Source organism: Lemur catta, chromosome 23 (assembly GCF_020740605.2).
Source record: "Lemur catta isolate mLemCat1 chromosome 23, mLemCat1.pri, whole genome shotgun sequence".
Lineage (NCBI taxonomy): Eukaryota > Metazoa > Chordata > Mammalia > Primates > Lemuridae > Lemur > Lemur catta.
In genome coordinates this window covers 15,778,724-15,792,796 of record NC_059150.1, presented here as the reverse complement: position 1 = coordinate 15,792,796, position 14,073 = coordinate 15,778,724, and positions in this window count along the sequence as shown.

Sequence of the window (14,073 nt, the reverse complement as noted above, 5' to 3'; positions counted from 1 at the left end):
GAAAATAATTTTAATGTTTTATTTAACCCATAGAGCCACAATGTTGTCATTTTAATATGTAATCAATATAAAAAATTAAGAAATATTTTACACGCTTTTTTGGGTATTAACTCTTCAAAATCTAGTGTGCACTGGGCACATTTCAAATGCTCAATAGTGCCTCTGTATTAGACAGTGCAGAAGTAGATAATGGATTAGGGAGGTGTAACAGAGGAAGCAGGGAGTAGATTATTCCCGGGAACAGTCCTCGTAAGAAACGGTGGTGTCTGGGACTATGTGGTGTCAGTAAATATAAAGCGAAGTCAGTGACTTTGAGATATATACATTTTGAACATAAAGACAATTAGGTTTGCTATGAATTCTGCCAATTACTAGTTCTATGATCTCAGACAAATAACCTCTAGAAGACCAGCTTGCTCCCTTGTCCGATAGGAATAATATGATACTCCTCTCCTCCAAGTGACAGAATGGAATGACATGATCAATGGGAAGCACTTAGCAGAGTTCCTGGGACAGATTAAGCCCTTTAAAACATGTGAAAGGGGTGTAAATGAGGAACTCAGATTTCAGAGGAGGTAGAGAGTATTTCCTATGGTAGTAATAGAAGAAAGTCACTTTTAAACAGAGCCTTAAAGGAGAAGTAGATTTGCCACAGGAAGACATATGGAAGCAGGTACCACAGAAGGAGGCATGGAGGTTGCAAATCTCAAGGTACATGCAGGGAATGACAAGTAGTTAGATTTGGACCCAATGAGGGTTGAGTACAGGGAGCAATGGAAGAGATGGTTGATAGTGATATGGCATACGAGATTTGGAGTCTCAGCTAAAAAGTTAAATTTTATCTTATAGGTAGTGAGAAGTTTTGTTCTATTTTAATCAGAGGAGTGACATCAAAGTGATATTTCAAGAAGATCAACCAGTTCAGTCATGCTCAGGAGATATTAGGGGAAGGAGACATTAGACTCAGGAGAATTATTCAACAGGCTGTTGTGATTGTCCAGGTATGAGGTTAAAAAAAAATGGGATAGACAGATGAATGCAAAAAATATTGCATGAATATGAAACTTTTTTTTCCGTTTTCCAATGAAACTTTTTTTTCCTTTTTCTAAAATTATTTGTAGAACTCCAATTTCTGCCTACATAGCACCAAATTCTCTATTGTTTTCAAACAGTAAAGACTGTACAATCTAGCAAAATAAATATACCTAATGTAAGTATTAAATATATTAGGAAAAAGATTTACAAATTAAATTTATCCAGCATTGTTGGGAAGTGAATTATCCATACAAGTTAATTTTCCAGATCACTGAAACTTTCCTTTTCAACATCATATACTTTACAAGTTTTATTTATTTTGGTTATCTACATGTCTAATTTAGCATATTGTATAGCAATTGGCTATTAAGTGAGTTGCAGGGAAAACTCCATGTGTGTGTGTGGGGTTTATTTTAATAGAAATAGCAATGGGCTTGGAGTAGGGGTATATACTTGGAGTAGAGGTATTACCTTTCAGTATGACCCTGGACAAGTTGTTTCACATTTCTGGGTGTCAGAATGAGGAGATTTAAGTAAAAGATCTCAGAATCCTCCTTCTAATATGACATTCTATTGATCTATCAAAACAGAGCAGAGAAAGAACTTTCAAAGGATTAACATTTCATTTTGGTATCCCCCAGTATGTTACTGGTTTGAGAAAACTGGCCAAAACAGAGGGACAAAGCATGCATGCTTATCCTTCTAAATGCAGCAGAGATTAAATGTTGTAGGAGAGTATAAGCTTACTTCTCAGAAATACAAAATTGACACTGAGAGACTACATTTGCCAAAATAGGATGTTTTTAAAATCAGAAATTCTTGCCAAGCTCAATCCCTCTAAGATTCAAGTTCTCTTTCCCTTCGCTGTTGTCATAAATAATGCGAATAATAATTTTCTCTTAAGAACACCTTTCTTCTGGAGGTTATTATGTGTTACAAGTGAAAAAGCAACCTTTTCTATTTCTAAGAAATCAGGTTTTACTGAGAAAGCTCCTTGGACTTCTTGGACATCAAACCAAACTGTCTTGTGTATGTATTTTAAAAATATGTTGCTAAGTTGAGTGTGGAGGAGCCCAAGGCCTGGATTTCAAAGCTGAGGAGAGGTCTACGTTTAGCTCTTTGAGGAAGCTCTATACTGTTTTCCATAGAGGGGCACATGGGCACAAGAATACCTAAAGGACATTGGAAACTAAGAAGTGGGGAGGGTAGTAGGGGGTGAGGGATGAAAACTTACCTATTGGGTACAGTAAACACAGTCCTGGTGTCGGGCACACCAAAAGCCCTGACTTTAGCCTTATGGGGTATAGCCATGTAACAAAAACTTCTGTACCCCCTTAATATTTTGAAATTAAAAAAAAATCTGAGAAGAAAGTGCATAGTAATGCACATTCTTGCATTCTCTGAGTTCTTGATACTAACAAATAGCTTGAGATATGCAGCAAACTTCAAGATGCACACTTTCCCCCAAAATGAAGCTATTCTGATAGGTGGTTTGAAGGAAATGTTAGCCTTAAATTTCTTCCCATTTGGCTCTTTGCAGTGAAAGGAAAAACATCTAACAGATAAATCATCCTATACTATCAGAGACCTGGAAGAGGTCTGAAGAAATCAGCTAATCCATTCTGCCCACTCTGTTCCAATCTTTATAATTCTGGTATAAAAGAAGACAGGGCATTTGTAGCCTACCTGCCTGTTCCCTAACCGAGAGATTGCAGAGCTAGTGGCTGTTAACCTGTGCAAAATGTATCCTTTACTAATTTACGTCTGCATTAGGAATCAAATTATACACTCTTGCGTGCACTTGAACACACACACATGTTGTACCATCCCATGTGAAGCTATTGTTATGGGAGAAACATGTTCTTTTTTTGAGTATTTTGTTGCCTGTGAAGAGAGAGATAAAATTTGGATTTTAGCGTTAAGGAGTCTTCTTGACTAGAACATTCCCCTTCTCTTTTATTGTGAATACTCATTTTGTATTTCGATCATCTTTTACTTCTTTTCTATCCATAAGGCAGAAAGAACAAGGTAAGCGGAAGCTCATCTCTGGTAGAAAGGTCCGCCTAGACATTGGCAATGGTGTGTTCCTTCTCCAAGCAAGTCCTCGTTTCTGGCCATCATGAGGCACATTCTTGAAAATAGACTCATCATGTCTTTACGTGAGGATAAGAGGCCCATGTGTCTGATTTTACTAAAAGTGGTATTAATCTGAGCAGAAAATGTCCTCTGGTATCTCCTTTTCTGATTTTGACCTACATGTTTGTGAGCACGTGTGCATATCCACACATACACACAAATCCTTTTCATTCCGGCACTTTCATTTACTCAACAAACATAACTGAGAGTTTACTCTTTGCCAGAGACTTTGCTGGAAGCTGGAATATTAGGAAGAATAAAAGTAACTGAGGTCTTATCTCTCCTGGAACTTATATCTTCATATGGGGGTAGATCTTTGTCAAATGACTACACAGATGCCTATGGGTACAAGTTTCAATAAAGATTTTGAAGACCAGCCTCGGAGGGTTATGAATCCAGAAAGAAAAATGGCAACCTCTAAGAAGAGATGGTCTCATTCATAAATTCTGGACTAATAAGAAATAGGGATAACTAAAATTTATCACCAAGAAAGTCCCACAAGGCAAGGCTTCCAGCTCCATTCTAAAAGCTCACTAACCTTGGAAGGATTTTAGATAAAAATTCAAGATTCTAAACTTGAGACTGATGTGGTTTGCAGTTCCCCTGTTGCTAGGGATAGCTCTTGCTGGCTAAAGTCTATTTTCAACAATGCTTTCTTGGAATTTCTTGCACATGGAGAAACAGATTGACAATTCTGACTGAATTTTCCAAAGGTATTGATTTGTACTGTTTTAGATGCTGGGAAAGTTCGGACTGACTTTGGGGCAAACAAGGGTGGTTGACCATGAGAGGGAGGAAATTTTGATGCAGCTTCGCTGTGTAGATACCTACATCCTTTTCCATGCGTTATAGAACTGGGTGTCATGCCCAATCCCGGTCTTGCGGACTTTCCATAACCAGTCTTTTTATGTGTTGTGTGTAAAGTTTGAAATAAAGCCACCTTTGACTACCATGCCATAGAAATGATGGTTTTGATTCCAGGTGTGTCAAGTAATAGAAAATTTTGGACTTGCATTTTTTCTTTACAATCAGTTTATATCCCTTCAGTGACATTTTCATGACTTTTGTGTGTCTGTTTGTAGATTTTTTTTTCCCCTCTGCGTAAGTACACAGATGTTATTTGCTATACACTCCATGTTTATTTTAAGAAATTGGATCATTAAATCCACATCCCATGTTTTAGCAAATGACCTTCAAATATAAAACGAGGTGAGGGCTGTTATTTTTAAGAAGAAAGGAAAGCTTTGTGAATGACCAAACTGGGAGAATTTTGCAGAATCTGCTTCTGTTTTCTCCATTGTTCACAAGAAAACCGCTAGTCTGATCTCCAAATTAATGGTTGTTTTACGCTCTGAAAGAGCTCAAGCCCCCAAATAATGAGGCTGATGTAACGCCGGGAATAGTCAAAAGGGGATAAATCCCTGATGTAAGAAAACACAGTTCACTTTGTATGTCCTTTAAGAGTTTAACACTGCAGTGATCCTGGAGGTATTTGCTGCTCTGCTGAGGTAGGCACAATGCTTTAAAGTGATCTGTGACAGGCACAGCGTGATTAGCAATTAGCCAGCAATGTAAATGGTAGCTCAGCAAACCTCTTTCTTGTGTCCAGTGAGTCTAATTGTCAGAAGTTTATTTGCTTTTCTCACTTTCTTAAGTATGATGTGAGATTTCTCTAGCTGGAAGAAAATTCTTATTTTCTGACTTAAATAAAGTTTGCAATGCTGTCTGAGCTTTCCATTTTGCTTCCTAGTGAAGTTTCATGCCACTGATAAACTGTCTTAATCAATAGAATCCTCATCTTATAACTACTGGGGAGGTTTAGCTCTGCTGCTGAGTCTTGTTGAGATGTTCAGTAAATGATCACTTGTCTGTCAAGCAGGGTCTCAAATAGGGTGGCCCAGACCACCAGCCATATTTTATTTATATTTTATATATATATATAAAATGATTGATTATTTCACATGAACAGTACAGATGTATAGTAGTTTCAGATTTGTTAACTAGTACCCTCATGGAAAACAATTTTGTCAACTGGAACAGCAGTCCCCAACCATTTTGGCACCAGGGACCAGTTTCAGGGAGGACAATTTTTCCACAGACCGGGGTCAGGGGGTGGGGGGCAGAGCTTAGGCCATGATGTGAGCTATGGGAAGTGTTTGTAAATACAGATGAAGCTTCGCTCCCTCACCTGTTGCTCACCTCCTGCTGTGCAGCCTTGTTCCTAACAGGCCAGGGATCAGTACTGGTCCACAGTCCCGGGGGGTTGGGGACCAGAGAACTGGAGTACGGTGCTTGCGTACGGTTTCTTTTGACTTGAGTCTTACAGACTTTACTCACTTTCAGAGTTACTTAAGTCAGCACCTTTTCCTTCTTACATCCTTTAGGGAGGTTGTTTCATATATTTATAACACAGTTAATTGCTTCTGTAACATTCCACATTCCATCCTGGGGTCTCCCAACCTCCTGAATGATTTTTTTTTTAATTTCCATACATTAAAGTCCACTCTTGGTGCTGTAAATTTCCATGGATTTTGACAAAAGCATAGTATCGTGTATTCACCATTACCGTATGATACAGGTTAGTTGTACCACCGTAAAAAGTCCCCGTGCTAACCCCTGGCAACCACTGATCTGCTTACTGCCTCTATAGTTTTGCCTTTACCAGAATGTTGTGTGAATAGAAATATACAATATGTAGTCTGAAAAGATTCACTTGGCATTATGCATTTAAGATCTATCCATGTCTTTGTTTGGCTTGATAGCTCATTTCTTTTATCAGTAGTCCATTGCATAGATGCACCAAGGTTTGTTTATTCATCTATCAAAGAACATCTTGGTCACTTCCATGCTTTGGCAATTATAAATAAAGCTGTTATAAATATTCACAGGCAGCTTCTTGTTTAAATGCAAGTTTTCAAATCAGTTTGGCAAATACCAAGCATTGTGATTGTTGAATTGTATGGTAAAACTATGCTCAGTTTTGCAAGAAACTGCCAAACTCTCTCTCAAAACGATCCCTTTGTTCCACCGTTGGTGGGAATGAAGTTGCCACTTTTCATTCCCATCAACAAAGAATGAGAGTTTCTGTTGTTCTACATAGTTGCCAGCAATTGATAATTAGCCATTCTAATAGTGGGTAGTGGCAGCTCATGTTGTTTTAATTTCTTACATGACATACATGGAGCATATTTTCATGTGCTTATTTGCCATCTGTGTATCTTCTTTGGTCAGTTAAAATCCTTTGCCCTTTTTTTAGATCAGGTTGCTTGTTTTCTTATTGCTGAATTCATATCTTTGTATCACTCTTTATGGTGAAACAGGAAGTACACATTGAACACTGCTGCACATATTGAAGTACAATGCTCGTCTTAAAGAAAAGCACTTCTGCGATTGAGTTGCAAGCTGAACTAGCTGCTTTTTTTTCAGAGAACACTAGTTTTACTTGGAAGGGCAGAACACTGATGAAAAAATTTGAATATTTGGCCATCATCCTCTCAAAAATTAATGAAGAGGACCCATAACTTCAAGAAATCAACTGCCATTTTTTTGTTGCCAGTGATAACATTTGAAATTTCAAGTGAAAATTAGAATTTTGGAAAACTATCTGCCACAGTCGGCTTGAAAACTCACTTCTTAAAGACTTTTCTGATGACATCCATGATGGTATGAACAAATGTAATTATAATATAATGTGTCAACATTCAGAATTGCTGCTTAATACAATGAACTGAAATTTTCCAAATGATGAATGTATGATCTTAAAAAATCACCTATGAGTAAAAGGTTCATTCAAAACACAAAATAGATTGATGAATTTTAATGCAATTTGTTTAGGAAAAGTTCATTGATATGGCTTCAGCTTTCGCATTGCAACTAATCTTTAAAACAACTACTAGTTTTCAAATTCTGGCATGGTGTCAAAGAAAACTATCTACAATTATCTGTAAAGGCTATTAAAATACCCACTCTTATTTAACTATAAGTTTTTGTGAGGCTGGATTTTCTTCATATACTTCAACCAAAACAACATAAGACAACAGATTGAATACAGAAACAGGTAAGAGAATTAAGCTGTCTTGTAATGAGGAAGACATCAAAGAGATTTGTAAAAGGTAAGATAATGCCATTCTCATGAATTTTTTGGAAGATAGAGATATCTTTTTAAAACCATTTCAGTTATGCTAATGGGCAATGTATTTATTATTTTATTTTTAAATTTATTAAAATATTTTTTAAATTCTTAGTTTTAACTTTTATAGGGTAAATATGATATATATATACGTAAACAAAAGTCTGTTATAGTTAACAAGAATTTTAGAGTGTGTAAAGGAATCTTGAGATGAAAAAGTTTGAGAACCATTATTGTAAGCTCTACTTCAGCATCATCCCATACATTTATTTTCATTCAGTTCAAAATGCTTTTTAATTTTCTTTCTGATTTCTTTTTTGTCCTATGGTTATTTAGAAGTATGCAGTTTAACTTCCAATATCTAGGGATTTTCCAGGTATCTTTCTGGTTTTGATTTCTAATTTAATACCATTGTGGTCAGAAAACATACTCTGGTTTCAATCCTTTTAAATTTATTGAGACATATTTTACAGCTTACCAGATGGTCTATCTTGGTGAATTTTCCATGTGCCCTTGTAAGAAGGTATATTCTGCAGTTTTGTGTGTAGAGTTCTGTACAAGTCTGCGTGATTGACCCTTTTGTTATTATTTAATGTCCTTCTTTATCTCTGGTAATATTCCGTGCTGTGATGTCAGCTTCCAATATAGCCAGTTCAGCCAGGTATTTTTTTGTTTGCTTTTAATTTTTTGTTTTGGGGAGTTTTTTTGATATGGTCTAACAATTTCTGCCTTTTAATGGAGTGTCCAATCCATTTATATTTAAATAATTGTTGATATGATTTGATTTATTTGCTTTCTGTTTATCCCTTCAGTTCAATGTTCCCTTTTATTCTTTTTTTCTCTCTTTTGGGATTACTTGGTTATTTCTGGTATTCCCTTTTATCTCCTTTACTGGATTATTAGCTAATATATCTTTGTATGCTGTAAATTTTATTTTTTTTAGAGTGGTTATTGTAGACTGTGTTGTCCAATGAAGCAGCCTCCAGCCATATGTGGCTCAGTCCCTTACTTCAGTGCCTTAGTCAGATGGGCCATATTTCAAGTGCTCATTAGCCCAGTGTGGCTAAGAGCTACCATTTTGGATGGTGCAGATGCAGAACATTTCCATTATTGCAGAAACTTCTATTAGATAGCTCTGCTCCAGGGCTCACAGTGTACATCTTTAGCTTATCACAGTCTGCGTTCAAATAACATTATACCGTTTCATCTTTAACGTAAGAACGTTAAAACAATATTCATCCAATTTCCCACTCTTATGCTTTGTGTTCTTGTCACACATTTTACTTCTGTTTATGTTTTAATCCCCTAAATAATTATTATTTTGTCTTTAAATGTTCAAATATCTTCTTTAAAAACTAATAAATGAAAAAAGTCCTTTATGTTTAATCTACACATATACCTTATCTAGCACTCTTCATATCTCTTTGTAAGTTTGAATTCTATCTGTAATTGGTTTCCTCACCCTGAAGACCACCCTTTAACAATTCTTCTAGTCTGTGTCTACTGACCACAAATGATACCAACTTCGGTTTGTCAAAAGAATGTGTTATTATCTTTGTTTCTATTGGGCACATAATGTGTTGTTTACTACTAGCTACTTTTTATATTCTTTCTTTGTTATTTGCCTTTTGTCATTTGATTATGATGTGCATTGGTGTTGTTTGTTTTGGTTATACCCTGCTTTGGTTTCATTAATCTTCTTGGATCTGTGGTTTATTGCTTTAATCAAGTTTGAACTTTTTTGCCATTATTTCTTCAAATATGTCTCCCTCCATTTCTCTGCTTCTAAGACTGTATGATAGACTTCTTGACATTATCTCTTGGGTCACAGATGCTCCATCCATTTCTTTTCAGTCTTTTTACTCTGTGTACTTGAGTTTGGGCTGCTTCTACTTCCCCATTTACAAGTTCATTGATCTTTCTTCTTTGGTGTCTAATCTGCTGTTATGTTCATACAGTGATTTTTTTTTCTTTCAAATGGTATCTATTTCAGTTCAAGAGATTTTTATACTTTTCATTTTCTCTTTATTACGTTCATGTTTTCCTCTAAAACCTTAAACGTATTTATAATATTGATTTTAAGGTTTTTGTTTGTTACTTTCATTTTCTATGCCATATCTTGGTGTGTTTCTATTTGGTAAAGTTTCTCCTATTTCTTTACATGTCTAGAGATGTTTGATTAGATGTTAGCCATAGTGATTTTTGTGCTGTTCAGTGTCTGGATTTTGTTTTCTTTCTTTAAAGAGGGTTGAATTTTATTTTAGTAAGCAGTGAAGTCACTTGGGGGTATCAGTTGCTTTATCCTTTTTATGCTTATGTTAAACTTCATTTGTGTGTGTCTAGTATAGCCTTTGCTTTAGAGCTAGTTTAGCTTACTCCTGAGGAATGACCTTTCTGGGGTTCTTACCAAATGTCTTCAATATTCAACAAGGTATCTGCATTCTGGTTGATCAGAACAAAAATGTTTCTCAACACTGACACCATTAGAAATTACTGAGGTCCCCAACAGTTTCTCTTCTCCAATAGTTGTCCTTTACCAAGACTCATGGAGTCTTACCTCATGCATAATATTCAAACTTAGTATTCAAACACTTAAAGAACCCCTATACAGGTATCTGGAGCTCTATCTATCTTTGCACAGTTACCTCCCATCTGGTGCCCTGTTCCACAAACTCCAGTGGCCTCAGCCTCTCTGAATACCCAGCTCTGTTTCCTTAGCTCAGCGAAACCAACATGATCTGCTTTGATTCTCCCTTCCTGTGCCAGGATCTAGCAAATGCTTCTAGGCACAAAGCTGGGCCGATAGAAAGGGTTACATCCTTTGTTTTTCTTCTCTTAAACATAATATCCTTGTGCTAACAGCTTTTCAATGTCTTAAAACTGTTGTCTCATACAGTCCCGTTTTCTAGTTGCTTACAGCAGGAGAGCTAGTTGGTACTAATTATTCATCATGGTGGGAATCAGAAGTCAACATTTAGGTTGATATTATATCCTAAATATTATATTTGAGAAGGATCAGTGTTGAGAAAGACAAATGGATTACATGATAGATGAACTCGGATAAGAAAAACCATCTAGGGAGTGGTCAGCTAAGCATAGAATGAATAGAGCCTAACCTGGGCTAATGGTGATGACAATGAACATGGTGCTAGAGAGGAGAAAGCTTGTCTCTAGGGTTATCGTTCAGCGGGAAGCATGCCTGTTAAAAGATTCCTGGAAGGACACTTAAAGAAAGAGAGGGTACTAGTGAGTGGTAACCTTTACTGAATGCCTACTATGTTCTTAATGCTTTTCATATTTCATTTTATTTATTCCACAAAATAACCCTGTGGATATCATTATCTCCAATTTATAGGTGAAGAGACTGAGGCTCTAAGAGAGTAAGTAACTGGGCCAAGTCAAATCAGCTGGAAATGACAGAGTCAGTCTTCAACCTCAGATCTGGTTATCTGCAGACCTCAAATGTCTTCCTCACTTATGTTTCCTCTATAGAGTGAATATGCAGCTTTCAGAAGCCATATTTGTAGCAATGGAGAAATATCAGCAACATTGGAATTAGAGTTTACAGAAATCTAACATGTTCTACCTAAGCAGAATTATTAGAAGTTACAAAACCCTGAACTCTCTGACCAAGCTCCACCCAAGTGGAATCTGAAAGTGACTCCTTGCCATCTATAGGAGAGAGTGGTTGATTATAAATATCATAGCTTAATTCCAATGACCAGATAATTTCCCACTGCCAGTAGCACATTTACAGGCAATGTGTCAAAGGTTTACTAAGAGTTCTTAGTACATCAAAAACATCTTCTGTTTTGCTTTAAAAACCCTCAGAATGACTTTGGGAATAAAAGAGAAAATATAGGCATAATTTGCTACTCTTCCATACTCAACAACAACTTTTTTATGTGTCTGTATTTCCCTTACAAGAACCTTAGCTATCAATGAGATGCATAGGCTGGGGGTAAAGTGGCCAATGTGGGCATTCTCTGCGAAGTAATGGGATATTATCAGGGATAAGCCAGTGGCACATGTGACACAGACCCTGCTATTTTAATGCTGGACTGGTAACGAGATGATACTCATAACAGTGGCTTAGTGACATTATGTATAGACTTCCCTGACTATCTACCCTCAATGACTCCTTAGTGTCTCTTCTCTGTTATTCTTTTTCCTTTTTTCTATATCACTTGTACTGCTGGGTCAGAATGAACCTTCTCATCCCAGCAATAAGCTAGCAGGAAATTCTTTCAACAACAAGGTATCTGCGAATGAGAAGGTCCTGAGAGAAAGTATGTTCATGTGTAAGTCTGAGAATTAGTATGTCTTGTCTAATCTAATAACTGTGAAATACGGTCTTTCTGAAAGGTATTAACCAGAGGTATTTGGGAGAATACTAGATAACAATACAAATCAGTGGTAATGATATTATGGCATCTGCACTAACAAATACAAGAGGAAGCTCTCCCGGGCTGTAGGTAATCATAGTAGAGGTTGCACAAGGCTTCTGGTCTCTTTGTTGTCTATCTATGATTTGTTGTGATGTTTCAGAGCAAGATGAACAAATACTCCATAAAATGGCCCCTGACCCACTGGGCTCTTCACCGTCTTGCAGAAGCCCTGCCAGGAATCAGTTTCTGCAGCCAATGCCAGAAGATGGGTCGGGCTCATCCCTTTCACCCCACTTAGCTGAGCTACAGATGTTATTCATATTCATCACAGTGTCCAGCCCTTTGACAAAAGTACAGAGTTCCTTGGCTCAATAAAAATCATGTGTCATCGAGTTCTCTGGGTTAAGTGCATGCTACTTAGAAAAGCATTTCCCTTTGTCCGTTTGTTTGATGAGATGTTTGGAGACCTCCAACATCTGCATATCAGTTGCAGCCTCCACTGTTGCCAAATGCCCTCCTCTTGCCTGTACTTCATTCTCCAAGGTGCACACGCGCTGTGCTCAACTCTACACTGTGCTATCTTTTGGCAACTCCTGACGTTTCCTTGAGCCCGGTGAAACGTAGATATTCTCTATCCAAAGTGCGGAATGCTGCGAGTAGAAGGAGGAGGCAGTGTAGCTTCACACAGTTTTATTATTTCCTGCCCTTGGCCTCAATTCCAAAAGCTGAAGATTATTTCCAAATGTGCCCTGCAGCCAATCCCATCATTACACGGATATTAGGTCCTACAACCCAGCATTGTGGCTTAGGCATCTCCGTGCCTCGTGAGTCCGTGTGTGGGTTAAGTTTTGACATTGAAAAAAAAAAAACAGCCTTGTAGAACTGATTGAAAACATACACAGTGTGGCAGGCCACGCATGTGGATCTGAGCCTGTGGCTTCATCAGTTTGAACATAAAACATTAGCATCTGGTGCTACAAAAAAAAAAAATCACTTAAAAAATAGACACCTTTTAAAATTCCTCTACAGGAACATGTAGAAGCAGCCTCTACTGACACCAGTTAGTGTGAAGGATCGTCAGTGTTTACGTGTAAAACTTCTGCTATGGAAAACTATTTGTTTTTGATATGCAACGGAACCTCACTGTAATCTTGGCAGCTTGCAATGACATTGAAGGCATCACTGAATAATGTAATGACTTATTTTATTCTTCTCCAAGAAAATCCAATTGGTAAGTGAACGGAGTGGAGGTAAAGGCATTTCTAAGATCATGTTACTGTTTTTTCCCTGTTATTTTAGAGCTGAAAGCAAAATAAACATACACCACTGAGAGGTCTGAATGAAAGAAACGGGCAGAGTCAGATCATGTCTGGAGGCTTTTCTTAATCTGAGTTTAAAAGGTGCCACTCTAAGTTTGTCTGAGGTACCATGTTTTTTCACGACTCTGTGCCATTCCCAAAGTGGTTCCTGTTCTCTCCACTTTGTTGTCATGCTGCCCTCTTGATCACCACGCACATGCGCACACAGACACATATCCACACACATGTGCACATGTACACCCATGTGCACACCCATGCACACACATCTGCACATGTACACCCATGTGCACAAACATACACACAGGCACATACACTGATGTGTGTGCACGGGCACACACAAAGACATACACACATGCACACATATACACACACACTCTTTTCTTCTTTGCTGCTGCTATCACAGGTGAGAGGCTTTCCCTATCACAGGACAGGCTTCCCTGCTTCACTAACATTTCGTTCACCCCTGTCCCACAGCATCCATCCCATTGTATTGCCTTTGCCTCTCTCCTCTCCCTGTGTCAAAAGTTTTGTGAATCCAGGGACTACATTTTACTGTGTTATCAACTCCTAGCTCAGCTCCTAACATACAGTGGATCTTCAGTAAATGCTGAACGGAATGAACTATAAATCTACAATCATTCTAGAAACAACTTCTCTGGGAACACTTTCAAGAGAACTGAACAAAAGGGGTCAAAATTGGGGGACTATCTAGGTCGGTGATTTTTATGTAGTGAGTCCAATAGTTCTGAGCCAGCCTCTGAAATGGGCAGACGCATTTCCACCTTTGTACAGTTTTCTCATTTATAGAACACAAATAATGATGTTATCTACCAAATAAATTGTTGTGAGGTTAAAAGGGAATAATTCCTATCGAGTCCAGTAGCATTCGATGGTAGCTGAATCGGTGACGTAGAGACTGCCTTTCCATTTAGAGATGATGTTTTCACTCCGTCACTAGGGTATGTCAGTTGCATGAAGTGGGGGGTTTTGTCTTTTTTCATTCTTTGTCACTGGAGACAGTGCCTAGGAAATGCCTGTACATAGCAGGCACTCAATCAACATTTGT